The 16,938-nt window shown below is 46.0% G+C and overlaps 1 protein-coding gene across 11 annotated transcripts in view; it reads right to left on the bottom strand.

Moving 5' to 3' along the window:
- Positions 1-11,110, bottom strand: part of BLTP1 (bridge-like lipid transfer protein family member 1) — a 248,576-nt gene extending 237,466 nt beyond the window's left edge. For all 11 annotated transcript variants that reach the window (XM_019494555.2, XM_019494560.2, XM_019494587.2 and 8 more), the window contains exon 1: positions 11,030-11,110. The gene's annotated coding sequence lies outside the window, so the exon portion shown is untranslated. The remainder of the gene's footprint in view (positions 1-11,029) is intronic.
- Between the last annotated feature and the right edge of the window lie 5,828 nt (positions 11,111-16,938).

The following is a 16,938-nucleotide window of genomic DNA, read 5'->3' as shown; positions in this document are numbered from 1 at the left end:
ATACTTCCTTTAGTGTGAAAATGTGATGGATAATATGCTAGAACAAGTCACGAACTAAAAGTGGAGCTCAAGTAGAGTTATTGCCACTTAAATACTACTGAACAGAACTACTGCTCCCTGTTATTCAGAGCTAATTAATATCACCCAGTTTAGAGGTGTTTTTATAAGTCTAAAGCTCTGAACAAAGATGTAGGAATACAGAAGTGGGAAGGGCCTGTCATGTCACAGAATCTGCCCGGGACAACAGCACAGGCTGCAGTAGGAGTGGGGCTGCAGGTAGGAGCCATGGACGAGGGGTCGACATGCATAGGAATAAGGCACCCCAGAGCAGGCAAGAGGCATGTATGCATGTGTTATGAATGCAACGAACACAAAAAAAAAAAGAGTTGTGTCAGTAGTTTAAAATGCCTTTCACTTTTATTAAATATTGGTTATCCAATTGGCATTGACCTATATGGTTGGTTAATCACCGGCTATCACCCAAGAAAAATCTTTACTGTTGCACCACTAAAAGTGTTGAGGAAAAGAATTATAAGACAACCCAAGAGCTAGCACACAAAAATACTAGCTTTGAAGAACCAGATTCAATGTCAATCTTCATTATCACATAGATAGTAGCAATAACGTTCACTCTCGCTCGATAATGCACAAACTGGAAAATCCTTTGTAGTATCTGGCCACAAAGCGACGTTAAAATTACAGAGGATGCTTTCCAATATATTTATATATCCTTTTAAATTTGGGTATATTTTCCCCTTCGTAACATGTTTTCTTGTCTTCATAGCACCTTGGAGCACTGCACTTTGACAGCTAGAAGCTAGCCACCTATGCCAGCAACAGAACCAAGATGGTGAAGAGGGGGCAAACTAGTAATGAATAGGTGCATGACCAGACCACTGAACACGTGTGTGCATGTGCACATACACAAGTAGCCCTTGACCTCTCCTAAGGCTAAGGCAGAGCACTGTTAATTTATCAGTAAAGGAAGTGTAGCATAAATCATATTGTGCATTTCCTTAGTCACCCCCGCCCCATATGTCAGTGGTGTAGCAGAGAGCTAGGAAGACATATTTATCAGGTCAGTCCCGATACACACATAACAATAACAGTCTAAGCAGCTGTTTGGCTCCCTTACTCAGAATGGAAAATAGAGGATTTTTTTTTTGGAGTAACATCCAAGTTTACCAGCGGGAGCTTCACGCACTTCACCGACTGGCGCTTCCTCCACCGCGCCTGCCTCAACTGCCTGCCTCTGAACAGGGCCGTCCGCTTCGGCCACCGGGACAAGAGGTGCCAACGGTGAGGCTACGCAGCAGAGACCCTCCCCCACGTGCTGTGCAGCTGCAAGCCGCACACCAGAGCCTGGCAGCTCCGCCACAACACTGTCCAGGACTGCCTGGTGAGGTCTCCGTGAACCGCACTGTCCCGGGCTGCGAGAGCCAGATGCATCCCGACATCGTCATCACCAACAAGGAGGCCAAGAAGGTCATGATCGTGGACGTTACCATCCCCTTCGAGAACCAGTGCCAAGACTTCACCGACACCTGGGCTCGCAAGTGGGAGAAGTACGCCCCACTGGCCAACATCCTGAGGGGCTGCGGCTACGACGTGAAGGTCGACGCGCTCATCGTGGGAATGCCTGGAGCCTGGGACCCCAGCAACAAGAGCGTCCTGCATGCCTGCCACGTCTCCTGCCACTACGCCAAGCTCACGTGCTACCTCATGGTGTCCGACACCATCCGTTGGTCCCGTGACATCTATGTGGAACACATCACGGGCCACCGCCAGTACACCAACCCCACCAGACGAACCACCGCCAGACTGGACCCAGAGGGGACCGCCTGAACCCCACCTCTGCACCAGATGGACCTTCACTTCAAGAGGCTTCTTCAACAACGGACAACCCTGCTCCACCCGAAGAGGGCCCCTGCGATGAGACTGTATATGGACTGAGACACTTTTTCTTCAGACAACTTCTTCCACCATTGCGGACCATTGTAATGGGTTTGTGTGCATCTATCTCCTTTTTCTCTCAGCGCTGCGAACCCCCTCCCTCCCCTTCTCCCTTCCCCCCTACCCCCAGGCTTAGATGGCTAACTTTGTATCTCCTGTAACCTAGTTGTTTTCCCCTCCTCACCCCCATCCTTCTATCGTTAGTCCCTTGCTCGGGCACTATGTATTTCCCTACCGGCTTTGTCAGCTTTTTTGGATTCACAATCCTAAACATTTACTAATAAAAGTCAATCTCCTACCCTTGGCTCTTACAGCTAATATAACTATAACAAAAAAAGAAAATGAAAAAGGTTAAAATACAGCACAACTATCCATAATCTTGCAACTCTCATCAAACCTAATTAGATACCATTTGATTAATCTCCCAATAAAACTGTAAAGTACCCCTGCATCCAACGTAAATATTTGTGTTATTTAGGATATAGCTTTACCATAGCAAATAGAAGCCACTGCAAGTCTCTTAGTAAAAGGGGAAAAGAGAAAGAAAGAAGAAATTTTAATTTTCCACTCAATTTTTTTCTTACATCCAAAGCCTTCAGTAGTTGCTACTACAGAAAAACAGATTCAACTGCTATCAACACTGGGGGGGGGGGGGGGGGGGGTGGCAAAGTGGAATAACAGGATAAGAGTCCGTAAAATTGATATACCTCTATTGAAAAGTGCAAGTCAGCTGTCAGCAACCTCCCACAGTCACACATTTAATCAGCACCAAATTAATAAATAAATAATTATGGGTGGTACATAAAAAAAATTAGATAAAACTGGTCTCTGCCCTAAAGAATTTCATACTGATATGTGGGCAAGGCTTCTTTGGGTAAATATACTTTATTAGACAAACCGACTAGTTGGAACAAAGTTCTTTGCAAACTTTCAGGCACAAGCACCCTTCTTCAGGCATAGGGAGACTCCGTAGTTGTTCTGAGATCTCAGAGGAATGAAGAAGCTAAAAGTGTGACAGGAGGTCAGTGAGAATGTCAATAGGTAGAAATGAGGAAAAAAATGGGTAGAGAAGGCGGGGTAGGAAGGGGAAAATGGGTAAAGGAATGCTAAAGTTAAACAAGGGAGAGTCAAAGTAAATAGCTGGAAATTAGGAAAATAAAGGACAGGGAAGGGGAGGAAATGTAAATGGGAAATTAATTTCTCCCCTCCCCTGCTTTTCTGCCCTTTGTCCTAATTTCCAGCTATTTCCTTTTTCAGACAGCCTCTTTTCTACCTTGAATTAGTACTATTGTGGAGTCCCCCTCACTCACCTTTGGCTTTTTCCTTCCCTGCTCTACCTTTTGTTTTTCTAATTTCTATCTATTTACAGTCTCACTGACATCCTATCACACTTTTAGCTTCTCTCATTCCTTGAAGTCTCAGAACAGCAGAGACTTCCTATGCCTGAAGAAGGGTGACTGCGCCCGAAAGCTTGCTAAGAACTTTATAAGGTCCAAGGTCTAATAAAACAGTGTTTAGCAACCCATGGTACATGTACCCCTGGGGGTACACAAGACATGGGCAGGGGGTATGGCAGTGCCACGTTTTGAGTCTGGCCCGCCTCCATGCCCAGCAGGTTGGAGGCGTCTTTGCTTGTTCAAGCCAGAAGTTCTGGCCACCGCCCCTCCCGCCGCATCCAGTGTGCTGGGGCTTTCACTGGTGTGCCAGGGGACAGAGGGCGGGGGGCCCTGCACAGGCTGCTTTGCCCCGGACTGTGGTCCGCAAGGTAAAAATGGGACTCTGGTCGTGGTGGCGAAACCAGAAGTGCCATAATGGGACTTCTGGTTTCGCTTTTGCTGTGTTAGTCAGCAAGTAGTACTTAAGGTACCAAAGGTTGAGAACCACTGTAATAAAAGATATCACATCTATTCAAAGAAGCTTGCCTGCCAATCATAAGTTCAGGAAGGTACCTGGTGAATCAGATGTCAGGCAGGTTGTAACGTGTCATAAACCCAATGTCGATATTGAGTCCATGATATGTGAACTGTAAGCATCCTACTCTACACTGGGACAAAAGTAATTATTGTGTACTAGCATGTCCAGGAAAGAAGGGCCCATAAAATGTACTTGGAAGAAAACGAAAATGGTTTAGTAAATGACAAAACTAAAAGACAACACCTAAAAAAAAAAAAAAAAAAAAAAAAAACCCACCTCATTTTATTACAACTCATAAATAAAGATTACCAGGGTTTTGAATAGCAGCTCTGAAAACTCACAAGATTCAGATCAGTATTTTACTTCTGGTACCACTTGAGAAAGCTGCAAGTAGCAGCAGACACATAAGAACTGTCAGCACAAATCAAAAAGAAAATATTAAATGAGACTGGCTGTACCAGTCTTACCAAATTAATGATGATGGGTCTGGGCTCTTTAATTTCAGGGGGGCAGGGGAGAAAGGAAGAGGGAACAAGGTCTCAATAGTATCTGTTCACCACGGTAAGAACTAGCCTGGTACTTTTTAAAAAAAGACAACAGTTTAAATTCTTCAGAAATGAATGGCACTGGCGAAAAATCCAGCCTTTGAGGTAACAAATTCATAATCAGCACAATTACGTTTACCACAATGATTTACAGAAACTTCCAAATAGCAATACTAATTACTTTCCATTTCCTAAGGGTACTTGACATTTACAAATTTGTTTACTGACTTTTTGCAACATTGACAACATCAAGACAGCTCTAGATACTGGGAAGAAGGTTTATTTGTTTAGCTGTTGAAGAAACAGCAAAGAAAACACAATATATACAAGGCACTGTCAAAATAACGTCTGTTTTGGAGACGGTTTTTATTTTTTTAATTATTTTTACTGAGGGAGAAATGAAAAACACCAAGCCAATTACATATACTGCATATTTGTGTTTTTTATTGACAATATAATAACCAATTTAATACATAAACACAAAATAAAATAACTTCCTTTTAGCATTTCAAAATTTGTATTTACTTCCTGTTTTCATGGAATGAATTGCAGTCTTTTCACTTCCACTACCAATGTCTCATAAATGCACATAACATTGCTGTATTTCAGTATCCAACATAATAGAAGTAGTACATTTTTACCATTTTCAAAAAAAAACAAAACAAAAGACATGAAGATTGTTTTACAAAACCTTTTTTCAAAATACTCAGTTGCTGGCAATGTTCTTTCTAAAACCCAACTGCATAACTGAAAAGCTGCCTATTAACCAATACACACCCCTTAGACTAATACATTTGGGAGGTTAAATCAGGTTAAAAATGTCCACCCGATTTAAACTTAGCTCGTCCTAGTACCAACCTTACACTTACAGGCCCAGTCTCAGGGACCGGCAATCAGTCTAAACCTGTAACTGAACAGAAGTTCCATGCACACAAACTGGTCTTAAAAACTGCACAACTCAGTTTAATATAAACCTGGATCTATGTAGTATCAGACTTATTTGATTTAGGTCATGCCTGCCACCCCAACCCCACCCACAGGCCATACTTGCCACCCCCACCACTTGCGGGTCATGTCTGTCCCCCCACCCCACCCACAGGTCTTGCCTGCCCCACCCCACCACACCCACAAGTTGTATCTGCTCTGCCTACCACTCTCAGGTCACACCTGACTCTTCATCCCACCCCATGGGTCATACCTGCCCCCCATTCCCTGGCACACCCCCAACCCCCTCACCCAACCCGACTTACCTGATATCAGGCAGCCATTTTGAATCAATTTAACACCACCACCCTTCCCAACAACCCCAAACATCTGTATTTAGCCTTAGCGTTCCACGTTAGTTATTAGTCTCAATCCAATCTAACAAACTTTTCTCCTAGCCAGCAAAAAACACAAACTTACTACCTCTCACCATTCTGTTTAGACGTGTAACAATATCCCACTTAGTTATCTAAAACCACAACTCATGAACTTATGAGTCCATGAAACTCTCAGCTTTCATTAAAAAAAAAATTAAGTTTACAGCTCTGGTCCTTGCAGAAAGAAGCTTAAAAAAACCCTACACACTTATATGTTAGACAACAAACTGAAAAGCTTCCTCTGATGAAATGTACGTGTGTTTATTTTTAATCTTGCAATTTTTTAGGGAAGAGCTATCCAGCTGGCAACCTATAGGCTGCATGTGGCTCACAACAGGTCAAGTCGCAGCCCCAAGGCTCCTGTCTGGTTGCTGCTGTGACAGCCTCCTCCCAAGGGGGCAGTGCAGTGTAGTACAATGTAGCCAGGGGAGCTGAAGGTGAACCTGAAGCCCTGAGGGCACCTGTTGTAGCAAGAGAGGGGAGGGAGGGAGAGAAGAGTGCCAACATAGGAACAATGTGTAAAGGGCAGGGACAAAGAGTGCAGCAGTTGGGGAGATGCCTTCACAGTGTGGTGGGGAGGGGAAGAAAGGGCACCTGTGTGGCATGCAGCCCAGGAGTCCTATAGCTCATGGTATGGCCTATGGGCTTGGAGGCCTCCTCTGTTGCAACCCAAGGGAAGTTCAGCCCCGGCTTCTTAGAAGCTGGACAACCCTGCATTAGGGCATGTTTCAAGACTTCCTGAATTAGAAATAAAGCATCTATTTACAGCACTCTTTAAAATACCACAGATCATCAACATGCATCGACCAGGTAGCAAGGAGCTGCCCCAAGGCTGGGCAGCTACAAGCTGTACCAACACCACAGCTATGGGACAAGGAGAAGTAGCAGCAAGGAAAAACTGTGGAAGCACCCAAAATGGAATCCCAGCCTGCCTTAGCTCTGAGCTGGGGTGTTGCGGCCTACAGCTCAGAAAAGCTGCCAACCACTGCTTTAGACCAGGGGTAGATCTGACCCCTGGCACCATGCAAGCCAACCCACAAAGTTCCCCATGGATCCTATGGGGAACACTGTAAGCCACAGCCATATGCACTAGAGAGACATGCAGGGTGGGACAGGGCCCCAATCCCACCCAGAGACTATTCCCAGCCAGGACTGGCCCCTAAAAGCCCTGCACCATGTCCAGCTGGCCCCTACAATTGGACCCTGGGGACCTGTGCTGCCCCCATCTGGCTGAGATACAGGTTTCCCCTGATTTATGCAGGTTCTGTACATGCACATTCACTCTTATGCAATGACCCTTTTTATACCCAAAATTAATTATATGCAAGATAAATTCATTCTTATGCAATCGGCATAGGTGTCCCCCCCAAGCAAGTAGGTCTGTGTGGGGAGGGGAAAGGGCCGTGGGGCCAGGGCCACGCTCACGCAGCCCCTGCTTGCAGCTTCTCTGGGAGCAGCCAGCACCAGCAGCCTGCAGCCACTGGGCTGCACTATACCCCGAACACACTGGGCTCCGCTTGCCCCAACTCACTCCAGCTCCTGGGCTGCACCATGCTGTGGGGCAGGCAGGTGGTGTCGGCTGCTCCTGGGTCTGCTGCAGCAGAAGCTAGGGTCAGTGGGGGACAATCGGAGCCCGGGGGGGGGGGGGGGGGGTAGGGCATGGTGCAGCCCAGCGGCTGCAGACAGCTGGTGTCAGCTGCTCCTAGGGCCACTGCAGCAGGCGCTGGGGTGAGTGGGGAGAAGCAGAGACCCAGGGCTGCAGCACGGAGCCAAACAGAGGGAGCTGTCAATGGGTGTGGGGCATGGCTCTTGCTGCCACGCGCACCCTAGGAGGGCTGCAGGGCTGTGCCAAGCTCTTCCCAGGGGCCGTGTGAATCCAGATCTGTGCACAGGACAATAGCAGGCTGCCTCTGAAGGCTGGGGCCAGTGGTGGCACCAGGCTCTTCCTGGAGCTCAGCAGTAGCACTGGAAGGGCAGGTTGGAGGGGGGGCAACAGCAAATAGTGGGGTGGCAGCAGCCACCCCCCCCAGTGGCTGCACACCCCAAGCACTGGGAAGAACACGGTGCTGCCACTGGCCTCAGCCTAAAGTGACAGCCTGCTTTCATCCTGCACACGGATCCAGGTGCATGTGCCCCCTAGGAAGAGCCCAGTGTAGCCCCCCAGCCTGCAGCCTTCCCGGGATGCATGTAGCAACAGGAGTCAGGCCTCCCAGATCTGCACCCTGCAGCCACTGATAGTTCCCTATGCTTTGATCCCTGCTGCAGCAGGCACCACTGGAAGGGCAGGCGGGGGGGGGGGGCAACGGCAGCCAACACATTGCACAGCACCCCTCCTCCTGCCCCTTCCCTATTCACGGCCTTACTCCCTCCCTCTCTCACTGCCATGGGAACATATCCATTTTTCTTACATTGTAAACTGGTTCCCTTTATGCATAATCGATTTATGTGTAGTTTTCTGGGAACGCATGTACAGCATATATCAAGGGAAACTCGTATCCAGCCAGATGAGGGCAGCACAGGGGCCCTGGAGCCCTTTCCCAGCAAGGCAATGGCAAGCCAGGACCCCACACAGCCTCCACCCATCCAGGAACAGGCTCCTGGGCCCTCCACAACTAAGCCCTGGGGATCCACACTGCCCCTGACCACCCAGGATCAGGCTCTGGCTGGGTGGAGGCAGTGCAGGTCCCTGGGGCCTGCTTTCACAAGGGCAACACGGGGCCTGACCCAGCCCACAAGCCAGCCCCACATAATTCACTGGGACCACAGGGACAAAAGTTAGCACCTAAAATAAAAAAAAAACAACTTGTAAAAACTCCTTTCCTAATCCGCCCCCATGATTACAACCCTACTCACTGGTTCTTCAAAATCTGCCACAGAATCATATGACAAAGTGATCAAGAAAGGCCCTTTTCCACAAGTGAATTAGATGAATACCTAAAGAAGTGTAAGCCCAAGCCAGCAGTAAGCTAAAACAAAGTAACCAAGAAGAGATGAACTGCTTCATCTTAACACATGGAAAAGTGACTCCCTGTAGAAATCCTTCTAAGAGTGCCATGGAGGGCCATACAATATTAGCACTCAAGTGTACACACACCTACACATGATTCAAAAGATAAATCCTGGGACTTCAAATAGTAATCCTTAGTGTCAAAAACATTCTGACCCTTTTCTGGTCTGAGTTCTTTGCAACAAAAGAATTGCTCTGTAATTTTTTTCCATCAAATGAAAGCTAAAAGCTAGCAGTTTGAAGAGTGCCTTAAACCTAAAAAAAGGTTGATTACCACTGACACAGAAGAATAACTTTTGAAATCTTATGACCTCATCCTGCAAAGCCTATGCTTTGCTTTGCTTATTTCAAGTAAGATAAAATAATAGGAAAGTAGGTCTGGAAGGGACTTCAAAGTCATCTACTCCAGCCTGCTGGTCAAGGCAAGAGCATCCCTGACTACGCCATCCCAGAAAAGTGTCTGTCCAACCTGCTCGTGAAGAGTCCCAGGGATAAAGATTCCACAGTTTCTCTAGGTGGCCTGTTCCCACGCTCAGTCAGAAAGTTCTGTCAACCTAAATTTCCTCCAGTGTAGATTGAGGCCACTGCCCCCAGTTCTGTCCCCTACAACCAAAAAGAAAAGCCCATCTCCATTCTCTCTATAATCATCCTTCAGGTACCAAATCACACCCCACAGTTTCCTCTTCTCCATACTAAATAACCCTAGGTCTTTCAGCCTTTCTTCATAGGTCTTGCTCCCTGCAGGCTTCTAATCATTTTTGTTGTTCTCCACTGGACTCTTTAATCTGTCCGCATCATCCTTGAAGTGTGGTGCCCAAAACTGAATGCGTACTCCAGGTGAGGCCTCACCAGTACTGAATAGAGCATAAGAATCACTTCCCTTGATCTGCAAGTGACACTCCTGTTGACACAGCCCAGTATGCTGCTGCCCCTCTTTTGCAAAATAACACAGTTGGCTCATATTTCTCTTACAGTCTACTGTAACCCCCAGGTCCCTCCCTGCGGGTATGCAACTTAACCAGTCATTCCCCAGTCTATATTCATGCATGCAGTCAGTCTGCCCCAAGTGCAGGACTTTGCACTTGGCTTTGTTGAATCTTATCTCATTGATTGCGAACTATATTTCCAGTCTACCAGGTCATACTGCATCCTAGCCCTGCCCTCCAGAGCATCTGCAACTCCACCCAACTGGTTGTCATCTGCAAGTCTGCCCGACATGTAACTCAATGCCATCATCCAAATCATTAATGACAGTGTTGAATAATGTCAGACCCAGGATGGACCCATGGGGAATCTCACTTAATACATCCTCTGAGCTAGATATGGAGCCATTGATAACTACTTGTTGAGTACAATGATGCAAACCATTACGTATCCACCTTCTGGTACTTTGGTTCAGTCTGCATTCCCTTAGCTTGTTAAAGACGCCAATTTATTAATAAATAGCAGAATAGTCGCTTGCAGCCTCACCTATGAAAGCTTACACCTCTTTGAACAAGGAGCCACCCTGCCCCACTTCCTTAAAAAAAGGGAAGAAAATAAGGGTCCATTCCCTTTTAAACCTGTCTCTGTATGTTAACCAACAAAGCAGCAGAGAGGCCAGCAGCTGGACAGAGATGGCCTGTCATGGACTCCTAGACAGGCAGGGCTGGAAGGGACCTCCAGAGATCACCATCTAGTCAAACCCCCTGCCTGAGGCAGGAACTTCCCTATCCAAACCCTTCCCTGCGCTCCATAATCTGAACTCCACGTGAGGTTACCACCAACCCACACATACCAGAGCCCTAACACCCCAAACGGGCATGGGCAGCACAGGGGAGCCGCACCAGCCGATGCCCTGCTACTACGAACACTGTCAATATGGGCTCTAGAGATGCCGGGTTTCAGAGGGCTGCGCCCCTGCCATACAGGCCCACGTGAATCTGACTAGGGAAAAAACCTGCTTCCTGACCCGGGGCCGCCACGAATCTGGCCGCGGTGTTGAACTCCTGCCCGACCCCAAACCTGGCAAAGGGGAAGGGCCAGCGCCTCCCGCCAGGACCCAAGGAATGCCCCAGCTCACGGCCCCGGCTCCAGGAGCGGGGGCAAAGCCGGCCTGGGCAGGTCCGGGAGTGGCAGCGGTAGCCGGAGCCGCCGAGGCCGCGCCAGGCTGGGGGCGACTCCCACCCCGGGCCCGCAGGGACCCGCGCCCCTCCGGTGGCAGTTGACCGTTGGCCGTGACCCCCCGGCGCGCGCAGTCGACCGCTTACCCCATTGTCCGGTGTTTACCGCCAGGCGCTGCCCCGCCCTCCTACTACACACCCGGAAGCCGCTCCTGGCCGCAAATGCCGGCTGGTTCCACCCCCACCAATCCAGCCTCCCCTCGCAGAGCCACCCGCCAATCGCAGGGCGCGGCCAGGCCGGCTGGCCAATGACGTAGCGTGCGGTGTGGAAGGGGCGGGTAGAAACGGCCACCCGCAGCCAATGGGAAAACAGAAAAAGTGGGGCGCCTTCTCGCTGACAGAGTTGAAATCGGGGGCGAGCTGGGCTGGGTGAAACCACCGCGCATGCGCCGGCAGTTGTCACAGGCTGGAGAGGCCGTATCGCCTCTTGCGTCATCAGCTGCCCTCATAAATAATGAACGTAGCTGAAGGCGTCGCCATGCCCCGTCCTGCAGGGGCGGGGGGAGCGTGGCACGTGCGGGGGCAGCCGTGGCTTCACGCCTTTGCCTTGCGAGGCGCGGGGGGCTGCTTCTCTTCGCCGGTCTCCGCCTGCCGTTAAATCCTCTCGAGGGTGAGGCAGGTGTAGCTCTAATAGGCAAACCTTAGACGTGGCTTCCTCAGTCCCTCACAGGTGCAAAAATACGTCATAGAAAATGCGGATCGGAAGGGGTCTCAGAAGGTCACCTAGCTCAACCCCCTGCAAAGCAGCGCCAGCCCCAACTAGAGCATCAGAACCGAGGCTTTGTTCACCCGGGCTTAAAAACCTCCAAGGGTGGAGATCCCATCACCTCTGAGCGACCTGTTCCAGTGCTTCACCACCTTCCCTCCTGAGAGATTTTCCCCTATCTCACCTAAACTTCCAGTGTTGCAATTTAAGACCGTTGCTGCTTGTTCTGTCATCTGCCACCACTGAGAACAGTCTAGCATTTTGCTTGGCACATGCACCTTGGGGAATGGGCCGGGGCTGTGCTACCACAATAAGGATTGGGCCCCTCACGGCTCCCCCACTGTCAGACCCTGGCAGGCTAATATCTGATAAGTGGAGGTTGTGGGTGTTTTTGGTGCTCTGCCCAAAAACTTTGCCAACCCCTGGTGTAGCTCCATCCTCTTTGTAACCACCCTTCAGGTAGTTGAAGGCTGCTATTAAATCTCTTCTCAGTCTTCTCTTCTCCAAATTAAATAAGCCCAGTTTCCACAGCCTCTCCTCAGAAGTCATGTGCCGGACGGCCAGAACCAGATGGATTAATAAGCAATGAATATGGGCTTCTTGGAGGCATTTGGTATTTTTGCCTAATATAAAGCTTGTAAGTTTGTATACCGCAAATGTAACTTGTCTGTCATAAGTTTAACCAAAATGATAAAACTAACTGTTGGTGAAACTGACTGGGCCCCAAAGGCGAAGCTGTAGCTGCAAGATTAACAGCAACCTAACGGTTTTTGCTCAGGATTCAGCCTTGACAATAAAAACTAAATCCAACCTCCTGGCACACCCAACACATTCCAGGGAAAGCACGTCCCAAGAAAGCATATTCAGAGAAACCTAAAAGAATTGGGCTTAGGCAGAGTGATGTCAATTTCAAACCTAAAGGTGCTGCATTGTAATTTGCTTATTGGATAAACCCGAGTCTAGGTAGTAACCTTTTACAATAATTTTTAACACCTTTCAATCCAATAGGGTAACAGCTATAAGGCAAGATTGTGAGTGGCTCTAAAGCCAACATATTAGCATAAGACTAGGTATAAAAAGTGTGTGTGTCAGGTAACCAGCAGGAAGGAGGGAACAGAACAGTCATTGCTTTGCCAAGCCCAGATTCCAAACTCCTGGTGTGAGTGAGGATTGAATCCCGATCAAGGAACCTTCCCCAGTAATCCCTCCGACAGCATCAATCGGGGACGCCTGACTTCACTGGAATCACTTGGCACACACCTGGCATCGAGGGACTATCGATAAATTGCCAACCCATGTCTGTCTATTTGTTGCTTTGAACAGCCCAGTGGCTGATACCCTCGCAGTGCCCAGTTGGCCTGCGACAAATTAATCCATCTATCTGTTGTTATTATTTACTATTAGCTCTTTAATACTGCATTATCTGCTTATCACATTTATCTTTCTGTTAACTGCTGTGTGTGTAGGATACAATAAATTTGCCTTTGCTTCACTCCCAACTCTGCCTCCTCAATCCCAAACCAAACAGCCCAGTAGCTGATACAGTTGCAGCACCTAGTCAGCCTGCAACTAAATTGATACACACACAGTGCCCAGCTAGCCTGTAACATGTGCCCCAGGTCCCAAACCATTTTCCCTGCACTCCACTGGACTCTCCAATGTGTCCACATCCTTTCTGTAGTGTGGGGCCCAAAACTAGACAGTATTCCAGATGTGGCCTCACCAGTGCTGAATAGAGGGAAATAATCACTTCCCTTGACCTGCTGGAAACACTCCTACCGATGCAGCCCAGTATGTTGTTAGCCTGCTTCACAACAAGGGCACACTGCTGGCTCATATTCAGCTTATCATCCACTGTAACCTGCAGGTCCTTTTCTGCAGAACTGCTGCTCAGCCAGTCAGCCCCCAGTTTATACTGGTACATGGGATTGTTCTCTAGTACAGAACTTTGTACTTCTTCTTAGTGAACCTCTTGAGATTTCTTTTAGTCCAGTCCTCCAATTTGTCTAGGTTTCTCTAAACTATTCTACCCCGCATTAGTGCGTCACAGCAAAAATTGTACTAATGCGGAACATCAAGCATCACGAAAAAAAAACATTTGCCTTTGCTATTGCGCATTAGCACAGGCAAATGTGCCTTTATGTAGTGCCTCATATTATAGGTACTAAACTTAATGCACAATAGTGAAGGTGCATTAATGAATGTGTAGATGCCACCCCCTCAAATCCTAGCTCTACCCTCTAACATAGCTAGTATTCTCCCCAGCTTGACGTCATCTGCAAACTTGCTAGGGGCACACTCCATGCCTTTTTCCAGACTGATAATGAAGAAATTGCCTTGACTCCTGAGGCACTCCACTTAATGCTGGCTGCCAACTAGACATCAAGCCTTTCATGACTATCCGTTGAGCCTAACGACCCAGCCAGTTTTATATCCACCTACCAGTCCATTTATCCAACCTGTAGTTCCTTAGCTTGCTTGTGAGAGATTTGCACCGCAGAGACGAAGTGAGCCTTCTGCTTACATGTCCATCTCGGGTTCACCGAGTCCAGAAAGTACAAATGTGCCTTGACTTCAAACTAACAACTGCTAAGCACCTCTGCTCCCAGATGTAGGCACTCACCGGATGCTGGGAAGGTCTGCCCATGCTGCCCTCATCTAAATGCCAGAGGGAGTTTAAGGTAATTAGTACCTCACAAAATTGAGTATCATGATATAGGATAGATCATCAGCAGAGTAAAATCATCATGGCTGCATTTCAGTCACAATATACATTAGCTGAAGATCTTCCACAGTTGACTTTCATTGCATGATTTTTTGACAGTATGAAATGCTATGAAACAAATATGGAAGCAGCTAAAAAAATTATGAAGAATTGTCTTCACTTCAAAGTCTCTGAAATGGAACTATTTTAATTTTTGATTATGCGTCATTAAAGTGGTATATGTCAATGTTCATAACATAAACCTGCTATTAAAATGGTTATGAACATTTTTCATTTACCACAAATATAGTAACTTTTGATAACAAATATTGAAAACATTGTTGAAAATATTGAGAGTATTATTTTAAATAAAAAAGAAAGCAATTTTTTTGAGGCAAAAAAATCATTGTTTTGAAATAGTCTACAATTACCCATTAGAAATATATCATTATTTAAAAAAACAAACAAACATGTAATTTCTGATTTAAAAAAATCTTGGGTGCAAAAACATCTGAACAGCTTTCCAAGTATGTATTTTACAAGTTTGACTTAATTCTGTGGAGGTATAGAAACATTTTATCCATTAAGATAATTCTTAGGTGCAGGATAGGTAAAGATGTAACACACAAAAAGCTCTGATTTTAAAAAAAATGCTTGTACATTTAAATACTAGTAAAATTTTGTACTGTGATATATTTTAAGAGCATCAGGTTAGCATCAGGGTGACACAGAATCCCTGCTTCATCAAACCACTAGTTTAGAAAATATCTGAATCTGTGCACATAATGCACTGGTGTAGAAGAATCTGCTCTGTGGGAATGGTAGATCACACATTCTGTCTAAATGAATATTACACTAACGGGTTAAATGAATATTATACTACCAGATGCTAATGTACCTTCAACAGAATAAAGTGCTAAACCATAGTAGCTGGAGTGCTCTATACAGAGTCTGAAGACATGGGTTCTAAACTTGTGACACTGATTTATCTTATAAACTTTTGTAAGATGTTTTGGGTTCCTTTATGGATGGTGCAGAGATGCATTTCTTCATCAGGAGCTTCAGAAAGCGTTACCATACACATTATTATAATTGTACCTGTATTTATTCAGAGTTATTTTGAACTTGAAATTAATTTAACTGTAAATACATGTATGTTTTAAATACTACTGTGTAAGTTTTGCCAGTTTATTAACAATACAAAATATTTTCAAAGTTGCTAGTAAAGAATAATCTTTGCTAACAAGAATTACCTAACCTTACCTTCAGAAAGAAATAGGAAATAACAGAAAATAAAAAGATTATATCTTAGGTTTCTGGTTTCCAATCACTTCTCCTTTGCACTTTTGCTTTATTTATGCTGGCCAGATTATTCATTGGAATTACATACTTGTATTACATATGGTATCCCTGTTGATTATTACTGCTCCAAAGGCTGCAACCATTTTATGACTTTTTATTGGCATAGGTACTTGATGTAAGCTTCCGTTCAGTTTAGGTTTAATTAGGCCCTTTGTGAGCAGTCCAGTTCTGTCCTTAAACCCTACTTATTTACCAATATTTCCAATATTACCAATTCTGTCCTTAAACCCTCCATTACCAATATTTCTTAACACCTATAGGTGTTGCTCACATACATTTGACTAAAATAATCTGTTGTATAATAGTCCAAAGATCAAAGCAATGTATACATGCACATGGTGAACTTGATTTTGTTCTATAGGTAGATACTTGGGGCCAGATCCAGGTCTGTTGTATGTGAGACCACTATAGTCCATGGAGTTCAGGAAGTATGGTTCTGCATTTTAGCAACAGGGTTAGCTTTGTGGATTCTCACAGGACCCCTGCCTGTTTGCCTGCTGCTTTCTTGAAGGTCTAATTTTTGGGATGTTTCTCTTTGCTGTTGATTTCCATCACCACTTTCATTCTTTCCATTATCTCTTCTGACCTCTTAGGGGAGTATCTATAGTTCAACTGCTTATGCTTTCTCTCTGCCTTTCTTTCCTTTCTCTCCTTAAAAGGATTCTTCTTTCGATTCTTTTTTTTCTCTGTAGAAAATGCTACTGGATTTCCTCTTTCAAATCTTCCTTTAGTATATGAAACTGGCCAAAAAGGAGGCTTTTTCAGTTTATTTATAGACATTTTTCTTTAAAATGGCTAAATTAACCACTCACATTTTAAAATGTGAAATTACTAACGTGTGTAGCCCGGCAGTTTGGCCCCCAGTGCAAGCCATACGCAGAGTGCCCCGCTGCACTATTACATAACATTATTTCCATTTGATTTAATGTCCCTCCCTGTGTGAGCGCACTCAGTCCCAATGCACTGGTAGCACTGCCCTTGCTATGGTACTGACCAATAATATAAAAAGGTGATGCTAAATAGCAGCTAAACATTTGCTATAGTTTTTTTTAAATCTACTAAGGTTTGCTGACAGAGGCATAATTACAATACAGACAGAATAAGAAAGATTATATGGTGATGTCTAAAAGTTAGCACTAAGGAAACTTTTAAGTATTAAAATGCGGGGAAATTATCAGGGGAAAATGTCTTATTTGCAGTTACAGGGGTCTAGGTTGTAGCCGT

This window comes from Alligator mississippiensis, chromosome 2, assembly GCF_030867095.1.
Source record: "Alligator mississippiensis isolate rAllMis1 chromosome 2, rAllMis1, whole genome shotgun sequence".
Lineage (NCBI taxonomy): Eukaryota > Metazoa > Chordata > Crocodylia > Alligatoridae > Alligator > Alligator mississippiensis.
This window is presented reverse-complemented; position numbering and strand designations above follow the sequence as displayed.